At 39.2% G+C, this 14303-nt stretch overlaps 1 long non-coding RNA gene across 1 annotated transcript in view; it reads left to right on the top strand.

Annotated features, from left to right (window-relative positions):
• Positions 1-258: 258 nt before the first annotated feature.
• LOC124173374 overlaps positions 259-14303 on the top strand; it is a 72319-nt gene continuing 58274 nt past the window's right edge. Inside the window, exons 1-3 of the long non-coding RNA XR_006868534.1 lie at positions 259-325; positions 749-891; positions 4944-5110. This is a non-coding gene — a long non-coding RNA (uncharacterized LOC124173374). The remainder of the gene's footprint in view (positions 326-748; positions 892-4943; positions 5111-14303) is intronic.

Raw genomic sequence — 14303 nt, forward strand, 5'->3', positions numbered from 1 at the left:
GATTACACAAGTATTCAGTTCTTCATAACATAGTATTTAATTTTATCACAACTATTTCTGCCCTGACGAAAAGAGATTAAGCATCGGTCGTTCCAAATTTTGAATCAAACCGGAAACCGAGATGATTGATATGAAACCGGAAGTCGGAGTGATTGATGATTGATGATCGACTTGTTTAACGAAATGAATCATGAGTCATTTGATTCACCTAGTGATTCAATCTTTTTGATCGAATCGTTCATGATCGACCCATCACTAGCCATCACTCAAGTGACGACGGAAATGTGCAAGACAGTGCAAGTGTTCTGAATTGCGTTTGGGCCGTGTATGTATTAAATTTTACATATTGTATTAGCAATTGTCAATGTAGTTGGTTTTTGGCACTTCGTCGCCAGTTTCACTTCTTAGCTGGATAGTCCTGGATGTTTTCATCATCATTTGAATGATTTGGCATCCCTTCATGTGGTATCTTGGCATACTTGAAGCTTTGTATTTATGTGACAACAGTGCGAACATAAGGCGTCTTTGAAAGGATTAATTAGAGAAAAGTCACCTTTTCACTACTTTAAGTGGACGTGTATCTACTGATTTTTTTTCGAATTTTTACCTGTCAATGCAGTTATATTGACGCAATCTTCCGCGACCACATGTGTGCAATGCGTAGTAGTGTATTTATTGTGTCTAAGCGCGGTGTCATGGTCTGTTCATTGGGCCACAATGTTCAGTACGTTTTTCTCTCCAATTTTAGGATTGTTGCAGATGTTACAGACGTGGTTATATAATCCTCCCCAGACATTCTGAGGGTCGTCGGAATGTGACACGCCAATTTTGTCAGTGGTGATAAAGGCGACGGGTGGGATGTACACCTGTCTCCAATGAAGTTATAATTTGGTAAGTATTTATTGGGTGCGGATTTTATTGTTGGATTGGTTAATGAAGTTGATTTGTATGTTTCGAGTAACCTGTAGATAAATTTCGTACTATATCGTATGATTGCCCGCCTTAATTGTATTGTCTTCGTACGTATGTGTGTCCGCACCTCTATTTTGTTTCTTGTCTTCCTTAGTGTGTTTTAATGTTTGCGATCGTTGCTTGGTGTGAATTTGACATTTCTAAGAATGCTAGTTAGTTTATGTTACATAGTTTATTTTGTGACCCAAGGTGACTAATATATCGCTGTGTATTTAGCTACTGTGCAATGTCGGTGTGTCATTGATCCTTAATTTTGAAATTCCTTTCTTCCCTCATTTTAGGAGTTATGTGGATTTTTGTGGTATGGTTTAACTGGGTTTGCTGACAAGCGAAAGTTACATTCCGCCAATTGAGCAAGTTGTTTCTCGTGGCACCAAGCATCGCGATTTGCCTAGGGCAGAGTTGCCAGCTAGGTACTAATCTTTTATACATGACTTTGATGACGGTTTATTCTTGGATTTGACAATTAGCTTCTGGGTCGTATTTAATCAGTAGTTTTAGCATCTCACATTCCTTCTCGTTTTTCATGAGTTGGCTCCTCTGCAATGGTATTGAAGAATCAACTTGAAATTATGAAAGTAAACTTGTTTATTTTAGTTGCTGTATAATATCAAGGATATAAATTTGTTGATTTAATCTTGCTATTAACTGTAAAAAATAGAATACTGAAACAATTGGTCAAAACTTTAAATCCCTCTGGGTCATTCCATGTCAAATCAACCAATATTTTGACCAAATGACACCCACCGACTCGGATTTTCATGAAACTTACCATGGTCATACATTTTGGTATGATTAGAAATTGTGTTCAATTTTATCCTCCAATTGTCATTTGGTAATGCAATATGAGCAATTGAAATTTGGGCGTGACCCCTAAAGTGCCGCAACGTGCAACACATGGTGATTTTTATTTTCATCCATAACTCCATTCCTGTGAGATGAAAAGCCATGATTTTTTTTCCTAATGCTAAGTGGTCCACAATGATCCCACTATAATCATTAAATATTCACTGCATGAAGTAATTCAGCTGCAAAAAAATAAAGTTTACAAAAAAATCTCCCTTGCACTATTTTTCATTATCAGCATCCACAGGGAAAGGCCATGCGAATACAGACTCATGGTTTAGTTTAAAGTAATCACTAATGTATGAGCAAAGATCCTGATGAAAAAAAATCCTGAGTCCGGCGTTCCTTTTAGTAAAAAAAATACTCGTTCATGTTCACGTGAAAAAATGGCTCTTTTTCAAGGCACCTAGAATTTACACAATTTAGAGGACATATAAGCTAGTACTCATGATTAAACAATATTAGATCATGCATTATCTCACTATAGTGTATGCTACTGGTTCTTAGAGTAGGAGACACAAAGGCGATCATGTGAATGTACTCCCCCACTTACTGCTAATTTCGTGCTATCAGGACTATTCGAGCAGAGGGAGTTAAAAAAAAACTGCATGATTCATTGTACACTATTACATTCTACATATCTTTTAATCTGAGTCCAAAGACCAAATACATTTCATATCCAGATGTATTGACATCACAGGAATGTACATTATCAAATGTCAAAGTGACCCATCGGGTCATTCCACGTCAAATCACCCAGAAATTTTCAAAATGACACCCACCGCCTCGGATTTTTATGAAATTTTTGTCACTAGCTACTATCACCTATCTAATGACCCATGTAAAATATTTCCTCTCTCACTCTCATAGTTTGCAAGATATGAGGAGTCAAAGTTTGAGATGTTTGCTCAGAAGTGGCGCTAGTGGGAGTCAAATTCCAGAGTGCAGGGCACAGGGTAAAAAGTCATAACTCAGAAACCACATAATATATTTGAATGAAATTTTGACCCCTTGTCTATCCAAGTGCATAGCTTCCTTAGTAATGTCTTTTATTCCCCTTGCATTGTTATGTTAGCCAAAATGATGTCAACAGTTGTTAATTAACCGATTTTTTTAGCTCAAAAACATTACTTCATATTTTCAGAATTATCACCAAAAGGCAGAGCAGTTAACTCATCCAATTTTTTTTTTAATTGAAGGTTAATATGTGCTCCAATATACTGTGAAATAAAAATGGTGGTGTTTTGACTGCCACTATGAGTATTTCAGGTTTTACTTTTTTTTCTGCCCCCGTGAGAGGGATTTTGGACACGTACTGTAAGACAATATGTATAAGAGTATCCATACCTTCATGAGGATATATTTGAAATATTGGTCAGTAAATCTAAGACCAAACATGTAGCCTAGTGAATGTGGCTCTTGTTCATACAATTTTTTTAATAACAATACTTGGCTTGTGGCAGCTGAGGGGAAAAGAGTCAAAATGGCTCAGAAATGTGAAATGATGCTTTTTCCTGGATTTTACCCATTTTTCAAGTGTTTAGCATACGGACAAATTGGTATCAACATACATTAGACTCTTACTGTGCATTAAGAGGATAAATTTAAATACTAATTTAAATAAAATTATTTAAATAATACACTTCAATGTGTTTAAGGCATCTCCTGAACATCTCTGGAGAATTTTTTTTTTTATTTGTTATAAAAAAAATTATTTTTTAAAATGTATATTTTCTAAATATTTTGTATAAAGTAACAAATAAAAATTTACTTTTTATTTGTTATTTTATATAAAATTTTGAGAATTTTTTTCAACAACAAAGCAAGCAAAAAGCCATGAATTTTATTTTTGCAGGTGGTGGGTCATACCTTAAGGAATATTAGAAAAAATAATTTAAATAATTTAGCTTGATTCAGATATTGCCTCAGGTCAAAATTTGATGTTTCATAGAACCATGTTTTTGACGCAAAATTTTCTAAAATCTTATGAAACAGACGAGTTTAGAGAATTTCCAATTTTCCTTAGGATATTTTTCAATAAGTTTTTGGAATTCTCATGACTTCTTTAGTACACCTGCAAATTTTCATAAGAATCGGATGAAAACTATGGCTGAGACAAATTATTTCCCTCTGGAGGTACAAGTGCCTCTGGAGACCGCATTCATTGAAAAACTGCAGTTTCACCCAAACTTCAAATGGTCGTGAAAAAAAAACTATTAGAGATAGCCAAGAAATATTTTACACTGTTTCATTCCTGCATGGAAGGACGAAAATTGGCAAGTGTCATCAAAATCCGAGTCGGTGGGTGTCATGCCTGGATGAAATGACATGGAATGACCCAGCTAGCGGAGTTTATGAATGATAAATCATTTTAATTTGAAGTCCTCCGAGTCATTAGCAGCTACGTGAAACTGTCTTTAAATGCCTTGAAACCTGACCCAGGTTTTCCTTCCCTGAAAATGAATGAACGAGAATGCATTATTTTCCAAAAGAACACCGTCTCGTCAACTCTAAAAACTAGTCGAGGGGGAAAGGAGCCACTTTCAATCACAGCTTGGAGTTCATCAGAAAATGTTGCGGTGACTGTGCTATCAACACTTGCAGATTCACCTGATATCGCCGCACTGAAAATACCTGCTTGCCGTTTAAATTCTGGAACCAACCGGAGCTTTCACTAAATGTCTCGGAGTGATCAACACCCTCGTCTCGTTTCCTCGTCTTTTTGTACAGATTCACAATGCACTTTCCGTATGTGTTGACCGCTTGGTTGAAGTTGGTGCGGCTGAGGTCACTGATGTTTTAACTTCGTCTTTTTTCAGAATAAGGCATCGTGCATTTAAACTTCCGCGCAATATCGCTTTTCAAGAGTTGGCTCCTATGCAAAAGCATCTTTGGGATAAGTGTGTTTTACTTTTCATGGTAACTTTGTAGCCCATGTTGGCATGTGTGAGATGAATGACTTTGATGAATGATTACAACTGCTTACATTGTTATTTTTTATGCTTCAATTTTCCGTGGCTCTTGCATGTTTGTATTGAGTGAGAACGGATAGTGATTGTCTGTAGCAATAACGTGTCGGTGATATTATTGAGTAACTGGAGCCAACATTTTTCCTCTTATTTAAGGATCGTTGCAAATTCATTGGATGGTGGCTCAAGGCGGAGTGGAGGAGGTACTTCACCCTTCTGTGGGCCTGCCTGTACATCGAGTGTTCGGTTTCATCATGGTCATCATACTTTCTGGAGACAAAGTTGCAGAGTGACCCAAAGTTTCCACATTACTTTTGACGCTGGTGAGTGTAACGTTTAATCGCTGGCTTAATTTCTCTCTGGCCGCAATTGCATGCAGTGATATGAATTGAGCCGATCACAGTACGACTGCTTATACATGTAGGCAGTTGATGCCTTCCTTGATCAGCTTTATGTACCCAACGGCATGGCATTTACTCATGAATTAGGCATTTTCTCCAAACAAATTGCAGAATAAAATTGAGGTATACACCTTTAACGTCACAGGGTGTCCAGTGGCTGGGAAAATTTGGATTATCTGGAATTATGGGTGAAATTTCCTGGAATTATTTATTATTTTTGTATTTCAAATTCCTTTAACATAAAATTTTCCCAATTTTACCTGTACCCTTTTTCTGTTTTATCTACGTGTATGTTTTATGATATATTGATTACATTTGAAATTGCACGTCGTGAAAGCACACTATTACCTATACAGCTTATAAGTATGAAGAATGTGTTGAGGTGCCAAGGGACATTCATGAATTAAGTTTTAAAATTTCTATTTCCAATTGGGTCTTTAAATGAGAAACTTTAAATAATTCAGAAATATTATACTTCACAGTATTGAGTAATTTTGAGTATTTTTAAACTCGTATCGATTGCAGTAATCACGTGAGATAAACCTGGAATTTGGTGAAATTTCCCTGGAGAACCATAAATAGGGTAGTTCCCTTCATAAAAAAAATTAAAGGCATTGATTGCAATTAGTTACCCACCATTAGTGTGTTAATGATATAAAAATTAGAAATCCCAGATTAGACGAATGTTAGTGGTCAATTTTAACCCTTTCACTGCTGTTCAATCTCTGAAAACCTTCTCCTCACATGCGGTGAAAAGGTTAAAATGCATTTCGTTCGGCCATGGAGCAGGTAGTCACAAGATGGGCGTGGCACACCCTCTGAATGGTCGTTAATCCGATATCCTATCCTCGACGAGCTTACCCTCGCTGGCCCATGTCTTGGACCCTCTGAGCCTCCTAACATTTCATTCTATTCCTATTTTGTTAACTTTTCTAAAAACCTGGCTGCAGACCAGCGGAAAATGGCCATTTTACCAAAATTAAGGTATTGCCTTTGAGAATCGGAGTTACAGTTGAATATCTGGGAGCTCTGCTCTTATTGGGTAATATTTTAACACATATACATATAAAGAAGACAAAATATTTACACATAGTCCGTGCATTTAGCTGAAATCGTAGTCAAATATCACGCTTTTGGGCTAATTAGCTGTAGAATTATTTGACAACTGTAGAGGACTTTGTGTTTGCGACACTGTTTCGCAATCTATGGGTACAGCAACGGTGACATTTCTATCAACGTTGTTCATGATTGGCTGCGTCGAACAGGGCTGCTGTTGACTACTGCTGTTGTGAGAGTGGGAAGTAGTCTGATGTCCACTGTATTGAGAGTAGGGATTAGCTGGCCAGAACGTTTGATTAAGCTGTCCATACGTGTTGTTATAAGGATGTGTTTGATGGTGGAAGGTGTTTGAATGTTGTGGACGGAGCTCTCGCAGTGTTGCATTTGAAATAATGGACATAAATATTAATAACAAAATCTTTATTTTTCATCGCAGAAACACGGTTCAAAGGCACACTTGATTGACTGGGGTGCGATGTAAACAATCATTTTTTGATGATCGGATTGATTGATAGATTTTCAAAATGCAGTTTGTGCTGTCACTTTTGGGGAGGAAGGCCCCCCCCACTCGGAGGGTCGTCGAAGATAGGGCCCAGCAAGGGTGAGCTAATCGAGGATAGGGTCCTGGATTAGGGACCCTTCGAAGTTCTTTTGCAAAAGTGCATGGCAGGGGGAAGAAAAAGTACATTCACAGCAGTGAAAGGGTTAACCTCATTTAAAAAAGGCCAGATTGGCACCCATGCGATGCCACTCTACGTGACGTCACAGGAGCCCAGATGTTATATGAGTAGGCAGGAGTTATACATTGTCTGAGTTTACCAATGCATGCATGTTGCACAAAGCTCAGGGAAACATCTCTTAATAATCAATGATAAAAATTACCTAAGGTCGGAAAGTTTCCTTTGTTTGATAGGGTATTAATAATTGTGGCGGGCGTTCGAATCGCAGCGCGCCACTGCCGGAAGGCAGCACCGCCTGGAGGGAGACAGGCGGAAGGCCCTTGGCGCCGTCAGGGTAACGGGACCCTGGGGGATTTGGCGCCCTGGCAGGAGAGTAGCGTCCCGACAGCTTGAGGAGAGAGACCTGCTGATCCCGCGACCGTGATTTTCAATCAGCGAGCATCCGTGCACAACAATCGCACTTGCGCATGTAATTTTATCCCGAAAATAAACAGGTTAGTTCCTAAATTATAGAGGTCTTAGTTATTTCGCCGCCTGCCGAGATAACCCTTAAAGACATCTAAAGTGGTGACCACGCCGACGTGATCGTATTAGGACCACGTGAGTGATAATTCTAGCGATTGTGTAGGGTATTTATGCGATTGTGTTTTATAATATTTGTGTGTTGTGTTCGCGATGGCTGACGGTGATAACCGCGTCGAGCGCATTTCAATACGCGTGCCTCCGTTTGGGCCCGAAGACCCCGCAGTGTGGTTACCTGCTAGATTGGTACTCTCTTATCTGCTAGCAGCCTGCATTGTAGCGGCGCTCATAGCGTAGCACCTATTCTGTGCTAACCATTTTTTAGAGAAAATTCCCTGCGGCTAGACTTTTTGGCAAAAAATTGTATATTTTTATTATTATTTAAACTGTGTGATCTTATGATTTGTGATGCTGGGTACATGTTTTCACACTTTTTTTTCCTACGGGAACCCTTTATTTGTAAAAAATTTTATATTAAAACTTTATTAGTATCCTGCCAGGCTTGTGATACCTTCCCGCAGCGCACGTACATGTTACCGATATTTCTTTGCTCTTTGTCATTACTGGAGCGAAAGCCTGTTCAGACTTTATCACCCTCTGGAAAAAACCAATGAAAATAATAATGCAGCTAATAATAATTTTTTAATCTGGAAATGATACATTTAAATACATATTTAAATGTTTTATTGCACTAAAGTAAATATTGCGAGTACTACCAATATTTCCTGCAAAAGTGTGTTCCCCATGATGGAAAATGTGACTGAACGATGTGATATCCTCTGGAAAAGTTTTTATCACAGAGACCAATAGGGTCTCAAGACAGCCGGCATTTACCGCATTCCATGCGAATGTGGTAAAGTGTATATTGGAGAGACGGAGAGGACCATTGAGACGAGGGTGAAGGAGCATCGACGCCACCTTCGACTCGGACAGTTTGAAAAATCGGCCATTGCTGAACACTATGTCCAGGAAAATCACAATATCCACTGGGAAGAAACTGCCTAACTTGGAAGAACACGGGGCTATTGGGACCGTATAACTAAAGAAGCCGTGGAGATCCATCTTCACCCCAACAATATCAATAGAGATCGAGGACTGCAGCTAAGTAGCGCTTGGAACCTGGCATTAAATAGGACGAGGAAGGAGGAAAAATCCCAGACCAATCAGAGACCACCTAGGTGATGGAGGAGGGTATATATATCGAAACACCGTGACAACGGCATCATCAGCCCTGAGGATGTTGGGAAAGTCTCCCAACGAAACGTCGGCCTACACCATGCAGACCCTGACCCGGTTGGAAACCCGAGAAGCTTTCATCCACGCTATTCACCGGGAAAAGCTCAGATTCTTCATTACTTCCACTTGTTCGCGTATCATTTTACCTTCCTCATCTTCAACCTTTCATATTCTTGCTTTTCCTCTCCTTCCCTCCCATGTAATATCCTTTACCTTCTTATACATTAAATCATATTGGCTTTTTTCTCTCTAATTCTTCCACAACTTCACATTCACTTGATAACCATTTCTATTTCGCCTTCTGTGTTTCCCTTTTCAGCTCATTGTTTAATTTCTATGATTCGATCAATGGATTTTTCTTCCTCATAGGAAAATCCACTAGGATTGGTAGAATATTAATAGCTCACGCTTGGTTTCGCTAATTTGTAGGGCCCCTTTCGCTTCAATAGCATTGGGGTGTTTTTCCCTCATCCCGTCCCTTCCGCTCCTATCCTACCCCAGAGGCGTCGACGGGCTCCCATCGCGGCGGCGCCTCTATCCTTTTTCCCTCCTCTCCAGCCCCTCCCCGGACGATCGGGCGTATAAGCCACTGGCTTGGTTCCCGTCCCCGGTGTGTTGTATCCTTCGAAGGGTCCGCCTTGGACCCTCAAACTCTTTGTTTAATTTCCTGTACGTAGCACAAGCATACTCTCTGGTCTTATTCTTATATGTCCTCCTCTCTTTCAATTTAGCTAACATTCCTTCTGTCACCCATGCTTTCTTTGGTCTTCTTCCTTCATAATATCTTACTTCTTCTATAGTTGTCTTCAACATACCGTTCTTTATTCTTTCCCATGTCATAGCGCTGTTTTCATCCTGGACTTTTCCTTCTGTTATTGCTTGTGAAAACTTACAACCTATACACCCATGTCTCGTATAGTGCAAGGGATGCGTTCCTTGGGGTCTTTGCGCTATACGAATTTGCGTTATACGAGAGCGTTTTAACATTGAGAAGATAGGGATGCGTTCCTGGTAGCATAGGTCTTTGGTATTGAATTTCCTCTAAAACTTATATATTCCCGTAAATAGCCTTAGAAAACATTAATTATATAAATGATTAGTTTAAAACATCTTTAAAGATAGTATGCACGCATTTGAAGACTTTTATTCACGTTAAAAAAAATTCTTACGTGCTTTTGAAATTCCCTCCTGTCGTGCGGGTGGGCTAACATCTGCTATCTCAGGGGTTCGTAATGCATTGCCGGCAGTTGACAATTTTTCAAACCAGTCTAAAAACATCTATTGTGTCACCCAGGCCCTTTTGTCGCTCATCGAAATGACAGGCAAATGCTACTTTGAATGCCATTTCATAGCTAGCGGAGTTTAAGAATGATAAATCATTTTAATTTGAAGTCCTCCGAGTCATTAGCAGCTACGTGAAACAGTCTTTAAATGCCTTGAAACCTGACCCAGGTTTTCCTTCCCTGAAAATGAATGAACGAGAATGCATTCTTTTCCCAAAGAATATCGTCTCGTCAACACTAAAAACTAGTTGAGGGGGAAAGGAGCCACTTTCAATCACAGCTTGGAGTTCATCAGAAAATGTTGTGGTGACTGCGCTATCAACACTTGCAGATTCACCTGATATCGCCGCACTGAAAATACCTGCTTGCCGTTTAAATTCTGGAACCAACCGGAGCTTTCACTAAATGTCTCGGAGCGATTACCACTCTCGTCTTTTTGTACTGATTCACTATGAACTTTCCGTATGTGTAGACCGCTTGGTTGAAGTTGATGCGGCTGAGGTCACAGATGTTTTAACTTCGTCTTTATTCAGAATAAGGCATCGTGCGTTTAAACTTCCGCGCAATATCGCTTTGATGTTCTCCATTTTCAAAGCAATTGACCTATATCAATTTCTCTTCTGGGTTTATTGTTTTTCTTGATAAATTCTTGATTTTTCTACCCGAATTCCTATTTTTTGCCATTTTATCTTGGTTTTTACTCTGCATGGCTCTATCGACATCACCTTCTACTGCTGAACTGTATTCTTGAGACGCAGAGGGCCTACGACTGCGGGGAGGGAACGAAGCTATTGTGTTTGAGACTCTACAGCGGACCCTCTTATATGTTGATGCTATTCATGCGCAACTCGGCCACCGCTCCATTTCTCCCCCGTGAATACCGATGACCTTGAAGGCTTTAGCGTAGACTCTCTACCTGGAAGTCAATCGCCCGATAACCTATGACGGCAAAAATTACGTCTCAACCAGTGTTGCTTAAAAAAACTCATTTCCACTAGCCCCACGCTTAATTAATGATCTAAATTAACTCATTCTGTTAAGGAGACGAGATAAATTACTTTGGTAGGCCGGCTATCTGGACCCAATGACGAGTAATACTTTTGGCCATTGCACAGCAATGGATTTCGATTAATATATAAACAAAAAAGAAGATTTGAGGCAAGCAATAATATTATTATGCGTAAAATGAAAGAAATTTCGTGTGCACTTAGCGCAAGTTCACGTTTTATCACGAGAGCGTTTAAGATTTTTGATTAGGCTACACTGCGTTGCAATGTTTCCCCGAGGAACGACTTTGCGCTATATCGAAATTGCGCTAATCGAAATTGCGCTATACGAGACATGGGTGTAGTTTCCCGTTTTTCTTTCACCCTTTCCATATTCCACTTCTTAACCCTTATTGCGTCTATCATGTACAGTTTTTTTTCGACAATTCCTAAACATTATTAGGAACCTCTGGTTTTTCGGCCCCGTGAACTTCGTAATAATGAGTCTTCTGTAATGTCCACAATTAAACTCATTTCCTTTTATCCTGTTGCCTAGACTTCTTTAGAAGTCCATCTTTGATACACATTTCAATTATGCAACAATCATGGGAGTAAATCCTTCGTAAGTAAGTGAAAAGAAAATGTCTGCTGTATATTACGTAAATATTTTGAGGGCATTAGGTGGCTTACTGGAAATATATTTTTTTGCTAAGACAATTGGCGAATTCAACCACACACTATCATTCACGGAATATTGGAAATTCGGCCAGAAAATGAAGATGTCGCAATAAATGGTAGTTCACGTAATTACAAGGATAAAATTTCTTCATTGATAGGTAAAGGTAATGAGCAACTCATTATTTATTTGTCACATTTTGGTTAGTAAGTCTTCTGACCATATAGCGACAATAATTTATATCGTATAAGGGAATTTAAAAAAAATAGTATGCAAATTAACATAATTGTCTTACAACCGCATTTCTGATGCGAAATTACCTCGAATAATTGATCGTGAGGTCTATACTATTCATAAACTAATGTTGAGTGCTAAAAGTATTGAAAAGTTCAAAGTAGGAACTAAATAAACAGCGGAAAACGCAAACAGACCAATATTTCTATGAATTCGAAATGACATTAGTTCCATGATAATGATGAAATATTTTTAAAATGTATGCGTAATGCTCATTTTGTTGGAGAATTTAAGTGTAAGTCTAACCTCTGTTAACCTAACCATTTGCTCAATGTTTCTGATGAAATACATACTCACAACCTTTCTCTGTTCAGCAAAGGGCCTGCATATATGGGATGCAAATTGTTTAACAATTTACCAGATGGAATAAAAAATGTGCAAAGACTAGAATGTTTTAAACATAAATTAAAAGAATATTTACTTGACAATTGTTTTTACAATGTAAAAGAATACTTGTATAAAGACATGTAATATTGCTGTATTTTGTTTAAATTTCTTTATATATGTACTGTCACTTTATTGACGGGGCCTATATATGTCACCACATATCAACGGGACCAATAAAATATTTATTTATTTATTATTATTTATTTACATATGCAGATGCCCAAAATTTCCCGATTGAGAACTACTGAGTTGGGGCGGATCGATGTTCTGCCTTCGCTCAGCTCTGCAGAATTTCCTTTGGAATTTTTCCTTGAAATGTGGGAGGCGTGGTAGGCCGTGACACATTGCACATATAGCTAATGGTTAGGGGCCTTGAAGCTAGGTTGGACGACGCAGAAATGGTAGTCAAAATTCGCTCCACAGTCAAATGCCCAAATGGTTATACAATATATTAGTTGAATTTCAACAAATAAATAAGTGCGTAAGAATTCAATAGTCATGCAACATTCCATGGGCCTTGTGATAGGCATTGCGAAGTTTTAAGATCAGAAAAATGTTTAAAGTGTGTGTGTGTGCAGAATCAAGTCATCCGTTACTGGGACTTGATCTGTGGAACCTCAGATTCGTAGCATGACACTTTACCCACTACACCACCGGAAAGCTTGAGTTCTTAGGCAATATCAATGCCCAATATGTCGGCTGTGCCCACTTATGTCCCGACGAGAGAAGATTCCATTGTAGGTGAGTCGAGGGTGAAGCATACTTCGGAGAATATGGCGAAGAATTCGTAGCTGGATCTTTTGCGCCTTGTCATAATGCGACGGGCATGATTATTTCCCTGGTATTAGGGAAATATTGTTTTTAAAAATCCCCTTGTTGTATGAACTAAAAACTTGTTGTATGAGAGCATTATGAAGGCAAAATTTTGGAGGCCAAGTAGTTCCTGAACTGGCCGCTCTAAGGCGCCAACGAGCTTTGCATTAATTTTTTCTGCCACTCTACATCCCTGTTTTTTTTGCTGGGCTGGATGATGATTGGCAAAGAAGGATTTGGGGTGGGAGATCAGCTTGCCTCTTCTGGGGTTTTAATTTTCTTAATCGCGGTGGATTGACACAGTGACATTTCTTAACTGCTTGGAAGAGTAAGTGACATCCATTAACCCTTAGGCTGCTGGAGTCACAGTTTAAGCTCGGTTTAGCAATCTTTATGGTTAGTGAAAGTGCCCCAGTGCAAGACATCTAAGGTCTGTTCACTTTATCTTTGCGGGTGAGCTGGTGTGGCTTAACCGAGTTGGGGTGAGAGGAGGGAAAGTTCATCTACACGTGACTTTCCCTCTCCCAATCAGCAGACAGTAGGCTGGCCTAGCACTTCGGAATTTCAGTCGCTCTCAGACCTCCGTCGTGTCAACTTCGTGAATGTGCTAGCTGTGTTGCCAAATCTCGCGCGTTCTCTTGGTGCTCTTCGATCCTTCCATTTAAATCCAACTTATAACTTACTGTTCCTTATTCTTCCACTTCAATCCTTTTCCATCACCTTTCCAGAAAATTTTTATTCACCTTTTGCATTCCCATCAGCACCGACTCCCTCCCTCCACCTATTCCCTCTCAGTGCTTTTCCGATCCCTTTATTACCAAACCCTAACCCTTTTCCTTAACTCCGTATTTACTTTTGGGTATTACAACCTATATAGTTTTGTATACCTCTGATTTAAAAGAGTAACATCCGAGCGTGGTTATTGAAGGCTCCAAAAGTGACTCCGAAAATATGGACACTGATGGGAGGGAAGACGAGGAGGTTGATTTATTAACCACACCACTCCAGCAATAAGTTACAAAATAAATTATTTAATAAAATACCTGTCGTGCTACTTTTCTCCATTCTTTTTGCGTCCTCATCCTCATGAATTCCCTTGCAATCCCCGTTTATCAGAATGTTACACTTACGTATGCCTTTCACCAGCGGTCTCGCATTTAGCGGACAATATCCTGGCTT

Source organism: Ischnura elegans, unplaced genomic scaffold (genome assembly GCF_921293095.1).
Source record: "Ischnura elegans unplaced genomic scaffold, ioIscEleg1.1, whole genome shotgun sequence".
NCBI classification, from domain to species: domain Eukaryota; kingdom Metazoa; phylum Arthropoda; class Insecta; order Odonata; family Coenagrionidae; genus Ischnura; species Ischnura elegans.